The following is a 22,912-nucleotide window of genomic DNA, read 5'->3' as shown; positions in this document are numbered from 1 at the left end:
GGGGACTGACTGTAAGGGAAATCAGTAAGAAGGCTCCTGTGGGAGTCCTGGAAGCAAATAGAATGATGTGAGCAAGAGAGCTATAAACAATCACAGCCATTTCTCCCCTTGGTTTCCCAGAGTTATGTGCAATCTCTATGGTACCAGCTCTAAGACAACTACTTGTTTTTCCCGCTTGAGGGAAGTAAAAATGTGAGACATCAAGTATAAACCAACTTAAAAGAAAGCAAAAACTGCAAATGCTTATGTAACTACCACTATTAACAGTACACACAAGCACAATGTTGGTGTGTCCAGATGCTGAGAGTGAAGAATTGCTATTCTCTAGGATTCTAAAGAAACAATAGTTAGAAATTTTGTTTCATAAATAAAAATACCCCCAAAATTTTAAAATCAAGTCACGTGTGACATAATCTAGCAATTGAAATTCCGTCAAGAAAATCTGATCGTGAGCATTGCGTTATTAGCACCACCAAAGCAGAAAGGCAATTAAATAGGAAGCCTTCTCAAAAACAAGCAGCAGGATTTTCCCTCGTGTTTTCATTTTTTCCAAAAGAGCAGTCAAGAGCAGCCGCCTTCCTTAGGTGCTCTGTAGTGACCCTTCGTGGCCAATGGCAGATGATTTTAGATGAACACAGTAAAATTTGGGGGTCCCCTACATCTTTCTTCATCTAAAGAGTCTATTAAAGGAACTTAAAAACTTGTGTTTGGTTTTAAAAAAGAACTACACAAAAATTATTTTCAAAATCCCATTTGGTAATAAACAGCTACGACAAGTTAACAAAGGTATGGAGGAAGTACCCAAGGAATCTGAGGGAAAGAAGGAGTTTCAGTCTGTTCACTGTTACGAGGCTGTTGCCACCTTTCTAAAGTGGACAACATCCGCAGGCACAACAGCTCTTACCTTCCAAATAGGCAGGAATTTCGGCTCAAAGGAAAATGAGTACCATCTATCCCCGTCCGTCTGATGATGACCACACGTCCCAAGGGAGCCATTTTCTAAACTGTATGTATAGCACAATCCGAAAAGAATCCGCAGATGTTACAGAATGTTTTTGCTCAAGCAAACGGAAGAACCACTCTTCCACCGCAACAACACGTCGCTGGATAAAACAAAAAGGTGGAAGAATGACTCTCAAAGCAAATGAACTGCAAAGTGGCTTAGAGGACAATTTAGAGTCTCTTGGGCAAATTTTTCTTTTTTTTTTTTGGACAATGAACCTATTCCACTGCCTACAGCTCACACCTTATGTAACTTACATGACTCCTATTTGAACTCTAGGCAGGACCCCAGGCTGCACCCCGAGGGCATCTCTCAGAACCAAACTCAGTCTACTCGGGCTCCAGAATCTTCCCAAGGTCCCCAAAGAAAGGCAGCCAGGACATTGTACATAAATTGGGACCCCCCCCCCCAAGAGTTCCCAATCTAGAACCCTAGGCAGTAAACGAGGGCCTCCAGGACCCAGGTCATACTCTTGGAGATCCCATGGACAGAGCTCCAGCAGCTCACCGAGAAAGAGTCGTTGAAGCTCTTCACTAGCTCTGTAACCTTCCACCAATCTCAAATCCACTACACGCGTCCACCACCCACCACTGCCAATCGCCTACAAAGCCTGCCAGCTGGCAGACCCCAGTCCTCAGTGCTGTCAGGTGCCAACTCACAAAGGGTCCAGGTGACACAAATGACTGACACCACAAATGGTCAGGCCAGCTGCCAGCTCCCACTGAGCTGACTGCCCAGAGGAGAAGGGAGGAGTTGGAGGGGATCAGAAGGGATCATCAGAGGAGAGGCTGGAGGGGATGATTAGCACACTTGACCAGGAAGAACATCTGATTGTTGTCTTCATAAAATCAAACACCCATTATCTTCCAATTAGTGCTGACTCATGGCGACCCCACGCATCAGAGGAAAGCTTAAAGCGGGCAAAAACGGAACAAAATATCACCACAAAGATAACCTCTCTTGCCTTACTTTAAGGGCCAGACACATAGAACATGACTTGATCTCACTCACTGCTAGGTTTAAAACGTTTCAAGTAATAACCTTTCTCCACTCTGTCCATTTCCCCAAAGATAACCCATTATTTCTCACACTTTCTTGTGTATTTCCCCAGGCATACAAGTATGATTCTCTTTGACGAAACTACACACACACACACAAAAAAAGATTATAATACACACACACAAAAAGATTAAAATATACACATTATTCTATACTGCTTGTTCTCTGCTTAATAAATCCTGAGGTTCTTCTTATTAATCAGAAACTGTCCGTCCAATTTACTTGTTTTTTGGTGGCTGCAGAATATTCTCTTGTAGGCAGCCATAATTCATTTGATTAATCCTACCGCTTTACATTTAGGTTTATACTGTTTTTTCCATTAATAATAATTCTGCCATTAAGACACCTTGTGCATTATAGAATGAATGAATCATATTCTGAGTGAACGAAGCTAAACACATAAAACTACATACTAAGCTATTCTGTTTTAAAAAATGTATATTTAAAAACTCAAGAAAATGCAAATTAATCCATAGGTAGTGGTGGGAGGGGTTGGAAGGACAGAAAGGTGGCATTATAAAGGGAACAAGGTAACTTTTGAAGGTGATGGGTATGTTCACTGTAGTGATTGTGGAGATGATTTCATAGTTTTTATAACTTGATGAAATTTTACACTTGAAATATGTGCAGTTTCTTGTATGTCAATTATAATTCCATAAAACTGCTTGGGAAAAAAAAAATCCTGCACATGTTTTCCTAGCAATCTACTGGGTCAGAAGATGAGTACATGTAATACTGTTATGTATATTACCAAACACCCCTCTAAAAGTTTGAGCTCACTATTTCACCAATAAGGTGCCACAATATTATTTTGCCACCAATTGACCATGTTGAGATATATATATATTTCTTTAATATCAATGTAGTAAACAAAAGAGCAAAACACTGATCATCTCTCTGATTGAGTTTGCATGTCTTTCCTGGTGGGTGAGGTTGAACATATTTCCATGTCGTGTCTGTACCCATTTCTTATGGCTGCTGTAACAAGTGAACTCAAACTTGGCGGATTAAAACAATACAAGTCTATGAGTCACAGTCCTGGAGATCAGATCTGAAATGAGTCTCACTGGGCAAAATCAAGGTGTCCCCATGGCTGCATTCCTTCAGGAGGCTCAAGAAAAGAATCCATGTCTTTGCCTTTTCCAAATTCTAGAGCCTGCCCAGGTCCTTGGCTCTTGACTCCATCCATACTTAAAGCTGGCAATGTGAGGTTAAGTCTTTCTCATATCACCTCACTCTGACTTTCTCTCCTGCCTCCCTCTTTTGCTTATAACTACCCTTGTGATCACGCTGGGTTTACTAGGTTGATCTCCCCTCAAGTTCAGTTGATCGACAACCTTCGTTCTATCTGCAACCTTAATCCCCCTTTGCCATTCACATAACGACATAGTCACAGGTATCAGGGATTAGTACATAGATATGGGAAGGGGGGGTATTATTCTGCCTATCAAAGGCAATGAATTTTATTTTACTTATGCACCCATTGTCCATTTTTCTAATTTTGATTCTCTTTTGTTTAAGTTTTTCTGAAATTAAGGAAATTAACTATTTGACAACTTATTACAATTTTCTCTCTCAATTGTTATTTGCATTTGGCTTAATATATAGTTCTTTTAAAAATGTAGTTAAATATTATCTTATCTTGCTTAGAAAGGACTTGTTCATTCATTGTAAGATTATAAAAGTAAACGCTCTGAGTTATATTGTAAGAGCATATCGCTGACTTCTGTGTTAAAACCAGACCAGAGGAGGTCAGAAGCAGAACAGGGAGAGACCAGTTACAAGTCCACTGAAAGAATCCAATGTGGGTGGCTAAGAGTGGTCGTTTTCTGGACCTAAAGTGAAAGTAGAGCTGGCAGGAATTGCTCAGGGATCAAATGTGTATGTGTGTGTGTGTGTAGAGAAAGAATCTTAAAAGTTTTTGCTTGAGCGTCTGAGTTCCATTGAGTGCAATGGTAAAGCCTGTGGGGAGGAGGCTTTGTTTTTGTGTCTGAAGTTCAAGCATCCAGGGTTGTGTTGCATCTGTAGGTGGTTTTTCAAACTGTGAGCCTCAATGACATCACCTAGAGTGCTTGTATTAAAGAAAGAGAAAGGGTCTGAAGGTGGAGGCTTGGAGCCCTCCACCCACAGGGAGAGAGGAAGATTAAGCACAGGAGTCTGTGAAGGAGGTCAGTGGGGTAGGAGGAAGATCTGGAGAGTGAAGGAAAGGATGCTAATGTTTCCAGGAGGAAAAGGGAGTGATGAAGCATGTCAGATGCTGTCAAGGTCAAAGAATATGTGAACTGAGAAGTGACGCTTGGTCTTGTCAATAGGAGGTCACTGGTGACCCTGAAGAGCAGGTGAAGGGGTGGGACAAAAGCATGATTGAAAGGGATTTCAGGGATATCGGTAACAGGGGAATGGAACCAATACTTTAAAGGAGTTTTGCTCTAGAGGGCAATGAGGCTTTAGCTGGAGGAGGATGAAGGATTTAGGGAGAGGTATAAATTGTTCAACATTCAGTAATGTTAATTTTGCATCCAAACCCTTGCCCAGCCCTATGAGGCCATATATGATCTCCTGCCTCCTTGGTCTTCTTGATGACTCACTCCATTCCCCAGGCTTTAGCCCTAGGCTTTTTCCTCCAGTGCCATGCTCCTTCTAGACTCAGGCTTGTTGATTCTGCTCTTCTCTCCCCGGAACCCTTCACTGGGGTAGATAGTGGAGGTGAGCTTTGGAACAGGATGAACCATTCCTAGAACTGGCAGTTTGAAAAGTCACCTGAACTAGAAATGCAAGGTTGGTTCAACATTACACTATATTAATAAAACAAAGGAAAAAATTACATGATCATCTCAATTGATGCAGAAAAAGCACTGGATAAAATTCAGCTCCTTTTCTTAATAAAAACTCTTAACAAGATAGGAATAAAAGGAAAGTCCCTCAACATGATTAAGGGCAGTTATGAAAAACGAACATCCAAAGAGTTCCAGTCGAGGTGGTATTTTAGGTAGGCACACCATAACGACCACGGACAACAAAGACTTAAGAAGCTAAGTAAAACAGACATAGTAATGACCCTGGATCCCAGAACATCAAATGGAGAGCTGAAGAAACAGACTGAGCATTGACTGGAAAAAGAGATAGAACAGAGCTAATGAAAAAACAGAGATTCGAGTATCGATAACACCCTGCCTACTGGCGTGGTGCAATGTGGCCGTCTTTAGGATGGCACTAAGCACCAGGCTGGAGTGGGGAACCCAGGTAAGTAACCTCAAGGAGAGCACAACTGTTGGCAGAAATCCTGTGAAAACAACCTTGGAAAGAAAGTACCAGGTGGCCAGTACATGGCCACTGATGGATCACCCCAGAGAGGGTGAAGTAAAGGTGTGACATAGCTTTAAATCCAGGGAACCACAGGAAAATTATTCTGTGCCCTGTGCTGTGGACCACCCTTGTCCGAGCTAGACCTATGCCCTGCCCTGCTGTGTGGGCCTCCACATCCTATCCTGTCCGCCCCTCCCTGCACACCATCCTGCACATCAGGGGTTGCAACAGTAGCTCATGACAATGCAGAGCAAATGTGTTATTCCTCAAGAGCTATGAAAGAACTGAGACCACCCCACACCTGGTACCTTGCATTAGGGAAAGGACCAGTTTGTCCACCGTTAAGAAGCTCTCTAAGGCAACTCAGATGTGCCCAGTGATATAGGACTAGATTGTGTGTGTGATCCGCCATACCCGTGATTAAGAGGAAAGCACACCCAGCCAACTGGCAGCCTCACAACCATGCATAGACCAACCAGCTGGCAGCATCATAGTCATACTCACACCAATCCTACAAAGCAATATCAATTAAAACAATAGAAAGGAAGGTAGACAATATAAAGAGAAAGGGAAAAAGCTAGGTTCCAGATATATCAAAACAAAAGAAAACAATACAAAAAGGCAAAAAAAGAAGATGGAATAACTAATGTGTCTGTTGTCTCATGTTTTCATTCATTACATGAGGAGTAATTACAGGGCACATCACTGGGCCAGGTGGTGTTCCAGGACTGCAGTTACATACAAATCAACCAAGTCTGACCTTCTGGAGCTCAGAGTCTTGGAGGTACAAGGTGCGGATAACAATTAGAAGGAGACAAATGGAAAAAATCATTTTAGGTAGTATTTTAGGTAGTGATAAAATAAGGTGAATCACTGGGAGGAGATGTTGGAGCTGAGACCTGATGACACCCTGGGAGCCACCGTGGTAATAGCTGAGAGCCCCATATTCCTGATTTGAGGGGCAGACTATGCCCCTATGCTGAAGCCTCCCTGGACAGACAGCTCAAGCTTCTGACCCAGCTCACAAGGTCCTACACCACAATCTGGCCCAAGCTCCTTCTACTCCATAGTCAGCTCTGCCAAACCCAGGCTCACACATAGCCACACTGATTCCCACTGCCTTATGTACCTGCTGGATGCCCAGAACTGAATGCAAAATTGGACTTTCCAGGCCAATGTAACTATTTGGCTCTGCTAGTTGCCCTCTAGCTGCCTCCTACTACAGCTACCTTATGTATGAGAGAACGAAACATTGCCAATCCATGATTTTTAATATGATTGGGTACGTCGTAACTGTTCTATCAGTCCATCTCCTGTGTGTTTCCCTTGATTTCACTGACCCTCTACCAAACAGGATTTCATTTTCTAGAGATTAGCATTTCCTGATGATGTGCACAAAGTGAGCTTTGCAAACTTGCCATCCTTGCTTCTAAGGACCATTCTACTTCCAAGACTGATTTGTTCGCTCTTCTGACAGTCCACAGTATATTCAATATTCTTTGCCAGCATAGTTTGAATGCTGTCTTGTTATTCTTATTCTTCTTCTGTCTTGTTTTTTCACTGTTCAGCTTTCACATGCATATGAACTGACTGAAAAGACCATAGATACCTCCACTGACCTCCTCAGAGAAGCACTGAACTTGCTCCAAACCCGATAAAACAGTATCTTCATTTTTCAACAGTACCAGTGAGCAATTAGTTATGAGATAAAACTGCAGAAGGCATCCTTGCCTGGTGTCAGCAAAAAGCCATGAGGATGACGTTCGAAAAATCTCCATGAAAAAGAAGAATCTTCAACAAACATACATGGGGAAATTACTTTCCTAAACTTGACTAGGAATCAAAATGCTATCAAACAAGAAATGCATTACAAATTTAAAATGAATTTAATCATCTTGACTTGTAATTTTTTAATACTTTTTATTGTGCTTTAAGTGAAAGTTTACAAATCAAGTCAGTGTCTCACACAAAAACCCTTGTACACCTTGCTACACACTCCCAATTACTCTTCCCCTAATGAGACAGCCCACTCTCTCCCTCCACTCTCTCTTTTCGTGTCCTTTTCGCCAGCTTCTAACCCCCTCCACCCTCTCATCTCCCCTCCGGGCAGGAGATGCCAACATAGTCTCAAGTGTCCACCTGATCCAAGAAGCTCACTCCTCACCAGCATCCCTCTCCAACCCATTGTCCAGTCCAATCCATGTCTGAAGAGTTGCCTTCAGGAATGGTTCCTGTCCTGGGGCAACAGAAGGTCTGGGGGCCATGACCACTGGGGGTTCTTCTAGTCTCAGTCAGACCATTAAGTCTGGTCTTATGAGAATTTGGGGTCTGCATCCCACTGCTCTCCTGCTCCCTCAGGGGTTCTCTGTTGTGTTCGCAGTCAAGGCAGTCATCGGTTGCAGTCGGGCACCGTGTAGTTCTTCTGGTCTCAGGATGATGTAATTTCTGGTTCATGTGGCCTTTCTGTCTCTTGGGCTCGTAATCCCCTTGTGTCCTTGGTGTTCTTCATTCTCCTTTGATTCAGGTGGATTGAGAACCCAGATGCCACTCTTCAAAGTGGGATGCAGAATGTTTTCTTAGTAGATTTTACTATGCCAATTGACTTAGATGTTCCCTGAAACCATGGTCCCCAGACCCCTGCCCCTGCTACGCTGGCCTTCGAAGCATTCAGTTTATTCAGGAAACTTCTTTGCTTTTGGTTTGGTCCAGTTGTGCTGACCTCTCGGTATTGTGTGCTGTCTTTCCCTTCACCTAAAGTAGTTCTTATCTACTATCTAATTAGTGAGTGGCCCTCTCCCACCCTCCCTCCCTCCCCTCTCTCCTAACCACAAAAGACTGTTTTCTTCTCAGTTTAAATTGTCTCTCGAGCTCTTATAATAGTGGTCTTGTACAATATTTGTCCTTTTGCAACTGACTAATTTCACTCAGCATAATACCTTCCAGGTTCCTCCATGTTATGAAATCTTTCACAGATTCCTCACTGTTCTTATCGATACATAGTATTCCATTGTGTGAATAGAGCGTAATTTATTTATCCTTTCATCTGTTGATGGGCACCTTGGTTGCTTCCGTCTTTTTGCTATTGTAAACAGTGCTGCAATAAACATGGAGGTGCATATATCTGTTATGTAAAGGCTCTTATTTCTCTAGGATATATTCCAAGGAGTGCGATTGCTGGATAGTGTGGCAGTTCTATTTCTAGCTTTTTAAGGAAGCGCCAAATTGATTTCCAAAGTGATTGTACCATTTTACATCCCCACCAACAGTGTATAAGTGTTCCAATCTCTCCACAACCTCTCTAACATTTATTATTTTGTGTTTTTTGGATTAATGTCAGCCTTGTTGGAGTGAGATGAAATCTCATTGTAGTTTTGATCTGCATTTCTCTAATGGCTAATGATCGTGAACATTTCTTCATATATCTGTTAGCTACCTCAATGTCTTCTTTAGTGAAGTATGTATTCATATCATATGCCCATTTTTTAATTGGGTTATTTGTCTTTTTGCAGTTGAGTTTTTGCAGTATCATGTAGATTTTAGAGAACAGGCGCTGATCAGAAATGACATACCTAAAAACTTTTTCCCAGTCTGTAGGTAATCTTTTTACTCTTTTGGTGAAGTCTTTGGATGAGCATAGGTGTTTGATTTTTAGGAGCTCCCAGTTATCTAGTTTTTCTTTTACATTCTTTATAATGTTCTGTATACTGTTTATGCCATGTATTAGGGCTCTAACAGTCTCCCTATTTTTTCTTCCATGATCATTATCATTTTAGGTTTTATATTTAGGTCTTTGGTCCATTTTGAGTTAGTTTTTGTGCATGGAGTGAGGTATGGATCTTGTTTCATCTTTTTGCAGATGGATATCCAGTTATCCCAGCACCATTTGTTAAAAAGACTGTCTTTTCCCCATTTAATGGTTTTGGGGCCTTTGTCAAATATCAACTGCGCATATGTGGACGGATTATGTCTGGATTCTCAATTCTGTTCCATTGGTCTATGTGCCTGTTGTTGTATCAGTACCAGGCTGTTTTGACTACTGTGGCAGTATAACAGGTTCTAAAATCAGGTAAAGTACAGCCTCCCACTTTGTTCTTCTTTTTCAGTAATGCCTTATCTATCCAGGGCCTCTTTCCCTTCCATATGAAGCTGGTGATTTGTTTCTCCACATCATGAAAAGAATGTCGTTGGGATTTGGATTGGAATTGCATTAAATGTATAGATTGCTTTTGGTAGAATAGACATTTTTGTAATGTTAAGTCTTCCTGTCCATGAGCAAGGTATGTTCTTCCACTTATGTAAGTCTCTTTTGGTTTCTTGCAGAAGTGTACTGTAGTTTTCTGTGTTTAAGTCTTTTACATGTCTGGTAAGACTTATTCCTAAGTATTTTATGTTCTTGGGGGCTACTGTAAACGCCATTGATTTGGTGATTTCCCCTTCGATGTTCTTTTTGTTGGTGTAGAGGGATCCAACTGATTTTTGTATGTTTATCTTGTATCCCGATACTCTGCTGAACTCTTCTATTAGTTTCAGTAGTTTTCCAGAAGATTCCTTAGGGTTTTCTGTGTATAAGATCAAGTCATCTGCAAATACAGATACTTTTACTTCTTCCTTGCCAATCTGGATGCCCTTTATTTCTTTATCTAGCCTAATTGCTCTGGCTAGGACTTCCAGCACAATGTTGAATAAGAGTGGTGATAAATGGCATCCTTGTCTGGTTCCCGATCTCAGTGGGAATGTTTTCAGTCTCTCTCCATTTAGGGTGTTGTTGGCTGTTGGCTTTGTATAAATGCCCTTTATTATGTTGAGAAATTTTCCTTCTATTCCTATTTTGCTGAGAGTTTTTATCATGAATAGAGTGTTGAACTTTGTCAAATGCCTTTTCTGCATCAATTGATAAAGTCATGTGATTCTTGTCTTTTATTTATGTGGTGGATTATATTAATTGTTTTTCTAATGTTGAACCATCCCTGCATACCTGGTATGAATCCCACTTGGTCATGGTAAATTATTTTTTTGATATGTTGTTGAATTCTATTGGCTAGAACTTTGTTGAGGATTTTTGCAACTACATTCATGAGGGATATAGGTTTATAATTTTCTTTTCTCGTGGTTCTTTAGCTGTTTTTGTTATCAGGGATATGGTGGCTTCATAGAATGAGTTTGGCAGTATTCCGTCATTTTCTATGCTCTGACATACCTTTAGAAGTAGTGGTGTTAACGCTTCTCTGAAAGTTTGGTAGAACTCTGCAGTGAAGCCGTCCGGACCAGGCCTTTTTTTTGTTGGGAGTTTTTTGATTACCTTTTCAATGTCTTCTTTTGTTATGGGTCTATTTAGTTGTTCTACCTCTGTTTGTGTTAGTTTAGGTAGGTCGTGTATTTCTAGGAATTCATCCATTTCTTCTAGGTTTTCAAATCTGAGTATAGTTTTTCGTAGTAATCTGATATGATTCTTTTAATTTCAGTTGGGTCTGTTGTAATATCATCCATCTCATTTCTTATTTGGGTTATTTCCTCCCTCTCCTGTTTTTCTTTTGTCAGTTTGGCCAGTGGTTTATCAATTTTTGTTGATTTTTCAAAAAAACAGCTTTTGGTCTTGTCAATTCTTTCAATTGTTTTTCTGTTTTCTCTTTCATTTAGTTCAGCTCTAATTTTTATTATTTGTTTTCTTCTGGTACCTGTGGGTTTCTTTTGTTGCTCTCTTTCTATTTAAGTTGTGGGGATAATTCTTTGATTTTGGTCCTTTCTTCTTTTCATTTGTGTGCATTTATTGATAAAAATTGGCCTCTGAGCACTGCTTTTGCTGTGTCCCAAATGTTCTGATAGGAAGTATTTTCATTCTCATTGGATTCTCTGAATATCTTTATTCCATCCTTAATGTCTTCTATAATCCAGTCTTTTTTGAGCAGAGTATTGTTCAGTTTCCAAGTGTTTGATTTCTTTTCCCTGCTTTTCCTGTTATTGATTTCCACTTTTATGGCCTTATGGTCAGAGAAGATGCTTTGTAATATTTCAGTGTTTTGGATTCTGCTAAGGCTTGCTTTATGACCTAATATGTGGTTTATTCTAGAGAATGTTCCATGGGTACTAGAAAAGAAAGTATACTTGGTTGCTGTTGGGTGGAGTGTTCTGTATATGTCTGCCAGGTCAAGTTGGTTGATTGTGTCATTTGGATCTTCTGTGTCTTTATTGAGCTTCTTTCTGGATGTCCTGTCCTTCACCGAAAGTGGTGTGTTGAAGTCTCCTTCTATTATCGTGGAGCTGTCTATCTCGCTTTTCAATGCTGATAGAGTTTGTTTTATGTATGTTGCAGCCCTGTCACTGGGTGCATAAATATTGAATATGGTTATATCTTCTTGGTGTATTGTCCCTTTAATCATTGTATAGTGCCCTTCCTTATACTTTCTGATGGATTTAACTTTTTTTGCCAGAAATTAATATTGCCACTCATGTCCTTTTTTGATTGTTGTTTGCTTGATATATTTTTTTCTATCCTTTGGGTTTTAGTTTGTTTGTATTTCTAAGTCTAAGGTGTGTCTCTTGTAGGCAGCATATAGACGGATCTTGTTTTTTAATCCCTTCTTCCACTCTGTCCCTTTATTGGTGAATTTAGTCAATTTACATTCAGGGTAATTATGGATAGGTATGAATTTAGTGCTATCATTTTGTTGTCTTTTTTTTGTGTGTTGAGTTTCTTTTTCCCACTTGATTTTATGTACTGAGTAGATTTTCTTTATATATTGTCCTTTCCTCATATTTGCTGTTGTTGATTTTGTTTCCGCTGAGTCTGTATTTTTCCCTTGTATTTTATTTTGATGAGCAGGATAGTTTGTCTCCTTGGTGGTTACCTTATTAATTACCCCTGTTTTTCTAAATTTAAAACTAACTTATATTTCTTTGTATCGCCATATCTTCCTGTCCATATGGAAGGTGTACGATTACATTTCTTAGTCCCTCTTAATTCTTTTAATATTGTCTTCTTGCATATAATAACATTGCTGTTTCCCTGTTTTGGGCTTTTTAAAAAATAATGTTGCTTTGTTTTTTTTTTTTTGGGTTTCCCTGTCTGGGTTGACTTATCGTTGCTCTGCCCAGTGTTCTAGTCTTGGGTTGATACCTAATATTATTGACTTTCTAACCAAAGAACTCCCTTTAGTATTTCTTGTAGTTTTGGTTTGGTTTTTACGAATTCCCTTAACTTGTGTTTATCTGGAAATGTCTGAATTTCGCCTTCATACTGAAGAGACAGTTTTGCTGGATATATGATTCTTGGCAGGCAATTTTTGTCCTTCAATTTTTTCAATATGTCATTCCATTGCCTTCTTGCCTGCATGGTTTCTGCCGAGTAGTCTGAGCTTATTTTAGTCTGAGCTTATTCTTATTGGCTCTCCTTTGTAGGTGACTTTTCATTTATCCCTCGCTGCTCTTATAATTCTCTCTTTATCTTTGGTTTTGGCAAGCTTGATTATAATATGTCTTGGTGACTTTCTTTTGAGATCTACCTTATGTGGAGTTCAATGAGCATCTTGGATAGATATCTTTTCATCTTTCACAATATCAGGGAAGTTTTCTGCCAACAAATCTTCAACAATTTTCTCTGTATTTTCTGTTATCCCTCCCTGTTCTGGTACTCCAATCCCTCATAGGTTATTTCTCTCGATAGAGTCCCATATGATTCTTAAGGTTTCTTCTTTTTTTTTTTTTTAATTCTTTTATCTGATTTTTCTTCAACTATATTAGTGCCAAGTGATTTATCTTCGATTTCAGAAATTCTAGCTTCTACTTGCTCAATTCTGCTCCTCTGGCTTTCTACCGAGTTATCTAATTTTGTAATTTTATTGTTAATCTTCTGAATTTGATTGCTGTCTGTCTATGGATTTTTCCAGCTTATTAAACTTTTCATTATGTTCGTGAATAACCTTTCTAATTTCTTCAGTTGCTTTATCTGTGTGTTCCTTGGCTTGTTCTGCGTATTGCCTCATTTTCTTCCTTATGTCTTGAAGGGTTCTGTATATTAAACTTTTGTATTCTGCATCTGGTAATTCACTTTCATCTGGAAGATCCCTAGATTCTTTGTTTTGAGAGCCTGTTGAGGTGATCATGGTCTGTTTCTTTATGTGGCTTGATATTGACTGTTGTCTCCAAGCCATCTATAAGTTATTGTATTAGTTTATGCTTGCTTGCTGTGTCATAGCTGCTTGCTTGGTTTTGTTTTGGTATAGCCCTATGGGTTGCTTGAGTGAGCTAGCTTGATTATTTTTGCCTTTGGAGCTCTGGCGTCCTGCCCCAAGCTGGCTAGAACTGTTACCAGGTATATCAGTCTAGGAGTCCATTCAGTTTCTTGTATGAATTCAGCTCAGGTTTCCAGGTAGCTGATATCAAGTGTGTGGTCCAGGCTCTGTCCTACAGTCTTAGGGGGGCATGGGTGATTGGCATATATACCAGCATCTGATTGCAGCAGGAGGTCAAGCTCTGAACAAGGCAGGGGGCTGAGGCCGACCCCCAAGTGTCTCTGAGGAAAAGACGTCTCTGTGCCTAGAACGTGCTGATGGGTGGGTTCTGCAGAGGGACCATGGGCACCCAAAGTTTTTGGTTGTAAGGATTGGGAGGTAGCAGTTATCTTTGGACCCCTTTTGCGGGTGGCTGTGTGACCTGAGTGGAGCTATCAGTCCTTAGATCCCTGATGTGGGTAGGTGAGGACCTTGTTTAACAAGCAAAGCAATGTCAAACGTCAAACACCCACCTCTCCACCGCACAGCTGAAATGGTTGGAGTTTGCCAACAAGGGCCTATTCTGCCAAAATAGGCCCACACAGGTCCATGCAGAAGGGAAAGCTGCTCAAGGTCCACGGACGGTTTATGCCTGGACAGGAGCTGCTTCTGTCCTGAGCTCCCCCGGTTAATGGAGCTGGCAAATTATCTTTTTCCCCTAGTTGCAAATTTTTTCCTTCCCCAAGGCTGGGAGGATGGCTCTAGGTGCTCAACAGGGTCTATCTCATGCCAGGGATTCAGCCACTGAAGCCGGCTTGGCAGTGGCGGGGGAGAGCAGTAAAATATATGCAAGTACTTAACTTTTGCTGAGAGTGCCGTTCTCCTCAGGTTCTGGAGGTGTGAGTGGGCTGTGTGGCTGGCTGCTTCTCTCTGAGGAAACTGCTGCCGAACGCTAGTACCAGCCCATTGCCGCCGCCACTCCGGGAATGGTGCCTGAGGGCTCCCCACGATTCAGGTCCGGTAACTCCTCTCCACTTCTGAATGGCCTCTTCCTCCCTTTGCCACTCAGTTCGTTGTCTAAGCTTGCCTTTAATGCTCAGGGCTCCCACTTGGCACAAATATACTCATTGCACTTGTTTTTTTGGGTCTTTGTTGTAAAGAGGGCTCGATGGAAGCATCTGTCTATTCCAGCATCTTGGCTCCACCCTATTTGACTTATTCTTAAAGCATATTCTGTAATACCCAACAAGGATTCTTAAAGTTATTGAAGGTAACTTTGCTGTCATCTCTTTATCTGTGTAGAATAACTAACTAAGGACTCCAACTCTCTGAACTGTGAAACAAAATTTAATTACTGGCAAAATCAGAGAACATTATATTGAAAATCATAATGAGTCAGAAAACTTTAATCTTCCCTCCTCTTTCACTCTACATTGAAGTTCACATTTTTTTTTCCCCTTCCAGGGAGATGTCTTGGTATGTATAATTTTCCTTTCATGTATATTATTAACTTAATTTTCTTTCTAGGCTGTTTATCTGTGTCATTATTAGCAAGCAATCTCTTTCTCTGTATCAGTTTCTCATTTGGAAACAAAAGTAAAATGACATATCATCATACTCCTCTTATTCATACTTTACAGACCATGCATGCTCTATGCATCTTCTGCCCATGATCTGGTTGGAAAGAGGCACATGTGCTGAGCCTCAGCTCGCTCTTCCCAATAGTCAGGGGTAAAGTGGGGGTGACAACTTAATGTAAGGGGCTGGCTTTGCTGGAAGGTGGCTGTTCTATCACCAGGAGTAATGACAGAGATCATTCTCAGAGAAATAAGGCCCTTCCCTCAGAGATCAGAAAAAAAAAGTTCCTGTACTGAGAGCACACCTTCACTGATAGATTGACCCATTCATCAGGAGAAGGAAATCTGCTGGGTGGGATTGAGACTGCCCACACATGTCTACTCTTCATGGGATGAACAGGAAGTCCCAGAGCACCCCCACCTGCCACCAAACCTAACAGCCTGATCTCTATCTCCCTCAAATTCTGGCATCTCATTATGCATTTTATCATGGTTTATGTAAATCACTAAGTGAACCTAAGCCTTTCTTCATCCCTTGCACTGTAAGCTTTACAAAGCGTTGTGGTTCTCCTATTATGACTCAATCTCCCTCCTTCCAAACTCCAAAAAGCCTTCTACTGTTCTCACTGGAATTCTGATTCATTACCAGCAAAATCCTCTAAATCCAAACCTGTTACCTGACATTCCCAATACCTTCTTCCAGTAACCTTTCTCAAGAACATCAGTCTTACATATTCAACTGTCCACTTGACATCAAAATAGACATTTTAAACTCGATATCCTTAAAACTTAACCCTGAACTTAGTCAAGACGCCTCAAAAAAAAAAAAAAAAAAAAAACACAAGTATCTTCATCTCATTGAATGACAGCTCCATCCTTTCAACTGCTTAGGCCATAAATGTGGCTGACTTTTTTCTCACAATTTTACCAGCCCATATCCAGTCTATCAGCAAACACTGTGGCTCGACCTTAAAAATATGTCCAGAGTTCAGCTGGTCCTAAATATCTCATTGCTATAACCATCGTTACTGCGTTACCACATTAGTTTCCTAACAGCACTTCTGGGTCTACTCCTGTCTGTACTCCATCCATTCTCAGCACAGCAGCTGAACTGATCCTTTTAACAAGCAAGTCAGATGTGCCAGTCCTCTGTGCAACACCCTGCGGTGGCTTTCCATTTCAACTTAGGGTTAAAGCCAAAATCTTCACAAGATGGTAATGGATCTGGCCCCCAGTTCCTTCTGTTTCCATCTGCCCTCACATACTTCTCTATTCATTCTGCTCTCACCATACTGGCCTCCTGCATGGGTCTACACCTTAGTGACTTTCTTCCAGCTGTGCTACTGCTGGGAATTCCCTTCCTCCAGATTCCCCCATGAGTCTTTCCTTTCCCTCCTATAAAAAAAAAACTTGCTCAAATCCCAGCTTCCCAGTAAGGATTACATATTTAGATGGCAACTGACAGGCCTTAGAGTCCACCTTCCCCATTCTCTTCTCCAGGGTTCAGAAGAGGTCCTTATTGTCTGCATAGTACTTACAGACTTTTAATATATAGTTTTCTTATTTATTAGGTCTGTTTTGATGTTTTGTCTTTTCTTGATAAAATGGAACACCATGAAGGTCTATTTGTCTATTTGTCCACTGACATATACCAAACACCTAAAACCTGTTTTGTACATGGTTGACATTCAGTTCCTATTTGTTGGATGAATAAATGATTAAATATCTGGAGGCAGAATTAAATGATAGACTCGAAAGTGTTCAGTGAATTGTAAAATACTAAAGTGTTGTTATTATTTATAAGTAAGCAACCCCAACCAATAACCTTTAATGTCAAGTGCTAAATGAGTAAAATCAATTTTCAAGTAGAGACATTTTGAATAGAAAACTAAGCTCGTAAAGATGATAGAGTCTAGTGACACAATAATTTGACAAACCCAGAAGTTGTCCTATTGAGTTTCCTATAATCTTGGTTTCCTAAGACACCCCAATGACACTCTTGAATTATGCATTGTCTCCTACTCAATTCATAAACCACCTTTCAAAATGTTTGTGTTAGTCATTTAGTGCTGCTATAACAGAAATGGAAACCCTGGTGGTGTAGTGATTAAGTGCTACGGCTGCTAACCAAAGGGTTGGCAGTTCGAATCCACCAGGCGTTCCTTGGAAACTCTATGGGGCAGCTCTACTCTGTCCTATAGGGTCGCTATGAATCAGAATTGACTCGACAGCACTGGGTTTCTGGGTTTATAACAGAAATACCACAAGCGGATGGCTTTAACAAAGAGAAGTTAATTCTCTCACAATCCAGTAAGCTAGAAGTCCAAATTCCGGGTTCTGGTTCCAGGGAAAGGCTATCTCTCTCTGTTGGCTCTGGGGGAAGGTCCTTGTCATCAGTCTTCTTTTGGTCTAGGAGCATCTCAGCACAGGAATCTTAGGTCCAAAGGACAGGCTCTGCTTCCAGCACTGCTTTCTTGATGGTATTAGGTCCCCATGTCTTTCTGCTTGCTTTTATATCTCAAAAGAGACTGGCTTAAGACACTACCTAGTCTGTGGACCTCGTCAATATAATTACCCCTAATCCATCTTATTACATCGTAGCGATAGGATTTACAACATATAGGGAAATCACATCAGAAGATAAAATGATAGACAATTGTACAATCATACAAGGGAATCATGACCTAGCAAGTTGGCAGATATTATGAGGGGACACAATTCAATCCAGGACAATGTTACACCCCTTAACTCCTTAGGAATTTAGGGAATTTCCTATAAACTTTCAGGAGCTAAAAACGCTTTTTTTTTTTTTTTTTTTTTGCTTTTATTGACTCCTTTTTTATGTGCCTCTCTTCATCCAAACTGTATAGCAGGAACACTTTCTCTATATACATGAGGTCTTGGGTCTGCCATCCTTCCATCTCTTGCTCTGTGCATCCCTCTGTTATACATTGGGCTTTTTTCCAACCTAAATCTTTATGATTTTCTTTTTCTTTTCTGACACTTCCTTAAGCACTACCATCACAAACAAATTCCTTTCTTCCTAATGAAAACTGATTGAAACATCAAGCTCCAACACTAGATTCTAGTTTTTTCCTAAGTGTTAACTCCCTACGGCGATGTCTATATTTTAGTAGATGACCGAATGTTTTTTAAAACAACAAATATTATGTTTGTTTGTTTTTTTCTCATTCACCCCAAATAATTGGTTTGTTAAGTGAATTGATTAAATAATTACTCTGGCAGGTAGGGAAAGCTCTGATTAAAGAGAAGTAGAGGAGGATGATTCATGGGGATGCTGGTGAGTGGGAAATAAAAGTCTCATTAGCGGACAGGAATTATTGAGCAAAATTAGAGTGGTGATTTTGACTCCTAGGGTCCCAAAGGACAGAGTAACGAGGAACGCTGGGATTTATTAAACCCTTCTGCTCTCTGATCACTCTATGCATTCTGTGCACACTTTAGTATGTTTACCAGGCCCTCCATGGATTCTCTCTTCTATTATTCAGAGAGGAAGAAAGGAAGATGACCTGCAAATGCATAGAATATGTATTCTACAGATCTAGAACATGTTCACTTACATGAAATATTCTCTTTACTCTTTGATTCTGTGATCTACCCAAAGCTACCCAAGCAACAACTTGATCAGTTTCTTAGTCAACTGACTCAAGTTAGTATGAGTTTTCTCTGATATTGCTTGGCTGATTACAGGGACTCCATCTTTATTTGTTTACTTTATTTATAAATTTTCAGCCATGTCATGTCATTTTAGCCATTACAATAACATTAAGAACATGGCCAAATATCCAGGATCAAATTGATCAGGGAATTAATAATTGCTCAAATCCTGCTAGTTATTTTTTGAAGTATAAATCCATGTATGCTGACATCCTCCTTTCAAACCCGGAAGAAATACAATAAAATAGTTTACAAAGTTAACTCCTTCATTTAAGAATAAAAGTTTCTATTAATCAATATACCTATGAAATTTTCACACTACTTCAAACAATGAATTCTTCTCTTTTCATATACTAAATTATTAGTAAAAAGAAGATGTCAAATTATGTTTGCTCTGTTTTAAGTAAGTCTAAAAACAAACCAAGTAGGATGGAAGTGATTATGCTTCAGCTATTTTGTCATTACCTAATAATGCTTGGGAATAATGCCATTACAGCCACACTTTTCATAAAATTTAAGACTCTTTAATTTCCAGAAAATGGCTTATTCTTGTTTATGTCCTTAGAACAATGATTTGATTCTCCTGGCTTTAGCTACATGATGTAATAAACACTTTTATATCAAGTTACCAACTCTCATGGTCCTCATTTTCTTTCTGGGCTCTAGAGGGAGATTGAAAAATTTGAATAAAGCATTCCTATTGCAAGCCTCATTAATGACACTTTGGGTTCAGAAGTTCTGGAGTTCCCTGGGACCTAGGGCTGCTGATGAATCCAGACTACCCTCAGAGTCCCTTTCCAATGTTTCCTCCAGAGAGATGCACCCCTTCTCTGGTCACCATAAACCCCCTCTGCACAAATATTGTGGTCCATTGAATTTATAGATGAATGGGGTAAGCTGGAGAGAGGTACCTCCAGTCCCTACACATCTGGAACTGCCGCGGGCTGGAGTGCCTGTGCGTGCCCAGGAGGGGAGAAGACATTTCACTAGCTTAACACCTGAGGTCTTCCAGCTAGATCCACACCTTCTGCCTCCTGACATTAATGGCACCTCTCAACATTCAAATCAAAATGGTGAGTCAGTTTCTGGATTTATAGGCTCAATACAGAGTTTAGCACTTGTTGGTAGCCTTGTTCAATGAAAAAGCCATGTGGAGTTCTTTCAAAGGAAGAGAAAAACAGAAAATGTTTTTTGGAAAATTTATAGATTATGACACACCAAGACACACATGTATATACATACATACACATCTCAACTCATGTTGTTCAAACATAACAAATATAAAGTTTACCAATGTGAAATGAGGTTTCAAGGATGAAATATAAAGTACTGAGTAGACAAAATATAAGAAAACAAAATATTTTGTTGCTGCTGTTAAGACTGGAGCTTGTTAAGACTGAAGCATGAATGAGATTTGAACTAGGTCTAAACGTGTGAGAGAAGACTGTTACATTCTAAGGGAAAGGAATAGAATGGTCAAAGACAGAGGCACAAAAGGGAGGCATCATTGGAAGTAAAACAACAAAAAGCTGTTTTATTTTCTGAAGTGAGAAAGCTGTACTAGAAATGATGAGGAATAAGTTAATCAGCTGCAAAGATTTGGAAGGATGTGATTGTTAGCAATTATTATTAATTTCTGTCTCAGATGTGGAATAAATTGTTTCACATCAAGAATACCCACATCAAGCTTTTCTTGCAGATTTCTGAGGCTATAATACCCTGAGTCCAGCAATTGGATCAATGTAAGTTCCTGTAACAGAGTGACATTGTAGTTATGTTTTATGAATCTGTAACATTTGGAAGCGACTCAACTGCAATGGGTTTGATTTTGGTTTTTTGACAGTGTTAAATCATGCAAAAAGGCTTAAGATAAGAAAACTAAACCTACTTACTCCCCTTAAGGGATTTAATAGAGTGAACAAGACAAGCAAATAATATCTATAATATGATGAAAGCCATAGTTGAGGGGGTATAAACGTCAATAAAGGGTTTATAGAAGAAGCTAGGATTGTAAGAGAAATTTGAAATATATATTTAATCAATGTGCATGATGTTAAACTTCTCTAAAAAGAGAATAGGATAAAGATCATAGAAATGGGAAACACCATACTACAGATTTAAATGACTGAACCCAAATGTTATGTGTGTAGGACAAAGCGTAGGATTGTCATTAATATGTTAAGAAATTTGGATTTTATTTTTTAATAAGGGTCAATATGAGTAGGCATTCGACTTGAGGATAATGGGGGTTTAAGATGTTTCATGATGTCTTTAGTATATCCTAAATAATTTTAAAGAGTAGAAAATGAGATCTGAGATGTTTCATTAAAAAAAATAACATTGGGAAGGTTATCATCAGCCTCATGTGGGGAGAGATGGGGGACTAACAGCTGGTGACTAGAAAAATCTGGACTCAACGCCCACTCTGAAAACATTGATCCTGTCTCCTTTCATCCTGCCATTATACCCACACCTTTCATAAAATTTAAGACTTTTTAATTTCCAGAATTAAAAAATGCTTTGGAAATTAACTAAAACATGTAATCATGTAAATCCTACTTCATCACCCATTCCAGCCACTGAAATAGGACATGTCACTGACTTACAGTTTGTGTTGAACTGTGTACCTGAGGAATTGATGTTCACACTGTTGAATCAGAGTTACAGAGAGAATATATAGTTTACCTTGTGATTCACTGTGGACACACACGCACACTTGCAAATACACAAACAGGCAAATATTTTACAATAGTACCTTCATACTATCTGCCTTTCCATGCAGTACCGTGTTTAAAAAACTATGCGTCATCAGTCATTAAATTGATTTTTTTACCTTTTCATGTGCCACCTCTCCTGAGGAGGAACCCTGACTTAGTATTAGAAGAACTTAGTTCTCTGTAGTTTGACGTTTAGTAATAGCTTATGTCATGAGGAGGAAATGTTTCCCCTTCTGTCAAAGAAAAAATTGCACCGACAAAGTGAAAACATGGCAAAAAAGGCTTTTATTCAAATGGAAGTTACAACGGAGGGAGAAAGAATAAAGGAAGGAAAGAAGGGAGGAACACTGTAATGGGGCAATGAGACCACCGCAGTGGGGATAAAGATACTAGAACTGTATCTATACTCCAACTCCCCTGAGACCTACACTGGGAGTTTTTTAAAAGAAGCTCAGGGGGATTGGGTGAATGATGTACTGAGGTTGCAATTAGTGCCGTTTTGCTCAGGATGCTTTCTTTTTTTACGCTAAGACTTCTTGGATACTAGGAGACCTGGGAGGAAGGAGAGGAGAAAGTAAGAAAGGAGAAACTAAAGTTAATTCCAACAGGGTACATCTTTAAGTCTTGTTTAGTTATTTGCAATAAGCCCCACTGTTTTCTGGAACATAAAAGGTTGGGGGATTTCTTTAACAAAGGGCTCTGATAAAATTCAACTTTTATCACTGGAAAAGAAAGAAGTGAACTGCCACATTAATTAGTAAATCAATTAATTGCTCATTTTTCTTTTTTTTTTATTGAGCTCCTACTCCGTGCTAAACTTTTGCTGTTGTTAGTTGCCTACGTTATGCAGGTGACACAACCTTGCTTGCTGAAAGTGAAGAAGACTTGAAGCACTTACTAATGAAGATCAAAGACCACAGCCTTCAGTATGGATTGCACCTCAACATAAAGAAAACAAAAATCCTCACAACTGGACCAATGAGCCACATCATGATAAACGGAGAAAAGATTGAAGTTGTCAAGGATTTCGTTTTACTTGGATCCACAATCAACAGCCATGGAAGCAGCAGTCAAGAAATCAAAAGACGCATTGCATTGGGTAAATCTGCTGCAAAGGACCTCTTTAAAGTGTTAACGATGTGACCTTGAAGACTAAGGTGCGCCTGACCCAAGCCATGGTATTTTCAATCACATCATATGCATGTGAAAGCTGGACAGTGAATAAGGAAGACTGAAGAAGAGTTGATGCCTTTGAACTGTGGTGTTGGCGAAGAATGTTGAGTATACCATGGACTGCCAGAAGAACGAATAAATCTGTCTTAGAAGAAGTACAACCAGAATGCTCCTTAGAAGCAAGGATGGTGA

The sequence above is a fragment of the Loxodonta africana genome, chromosome 2, assembly GCF_030014295.1.
Source record: "Loxodonta africana isolate mLoxAfr1 chromosome 2, mLoxAfr1.hap2, whole genome shotgun sequence".
Classification (NCBI taxonomy): Eukaryota; Metazoa; Chordata; class Mammalia; order Proboscidea; family Elephantidae; genus Loxodonta; species Loxodonta africana.
Note: the sequence above shows the minus strand (reverse complement) of the source record.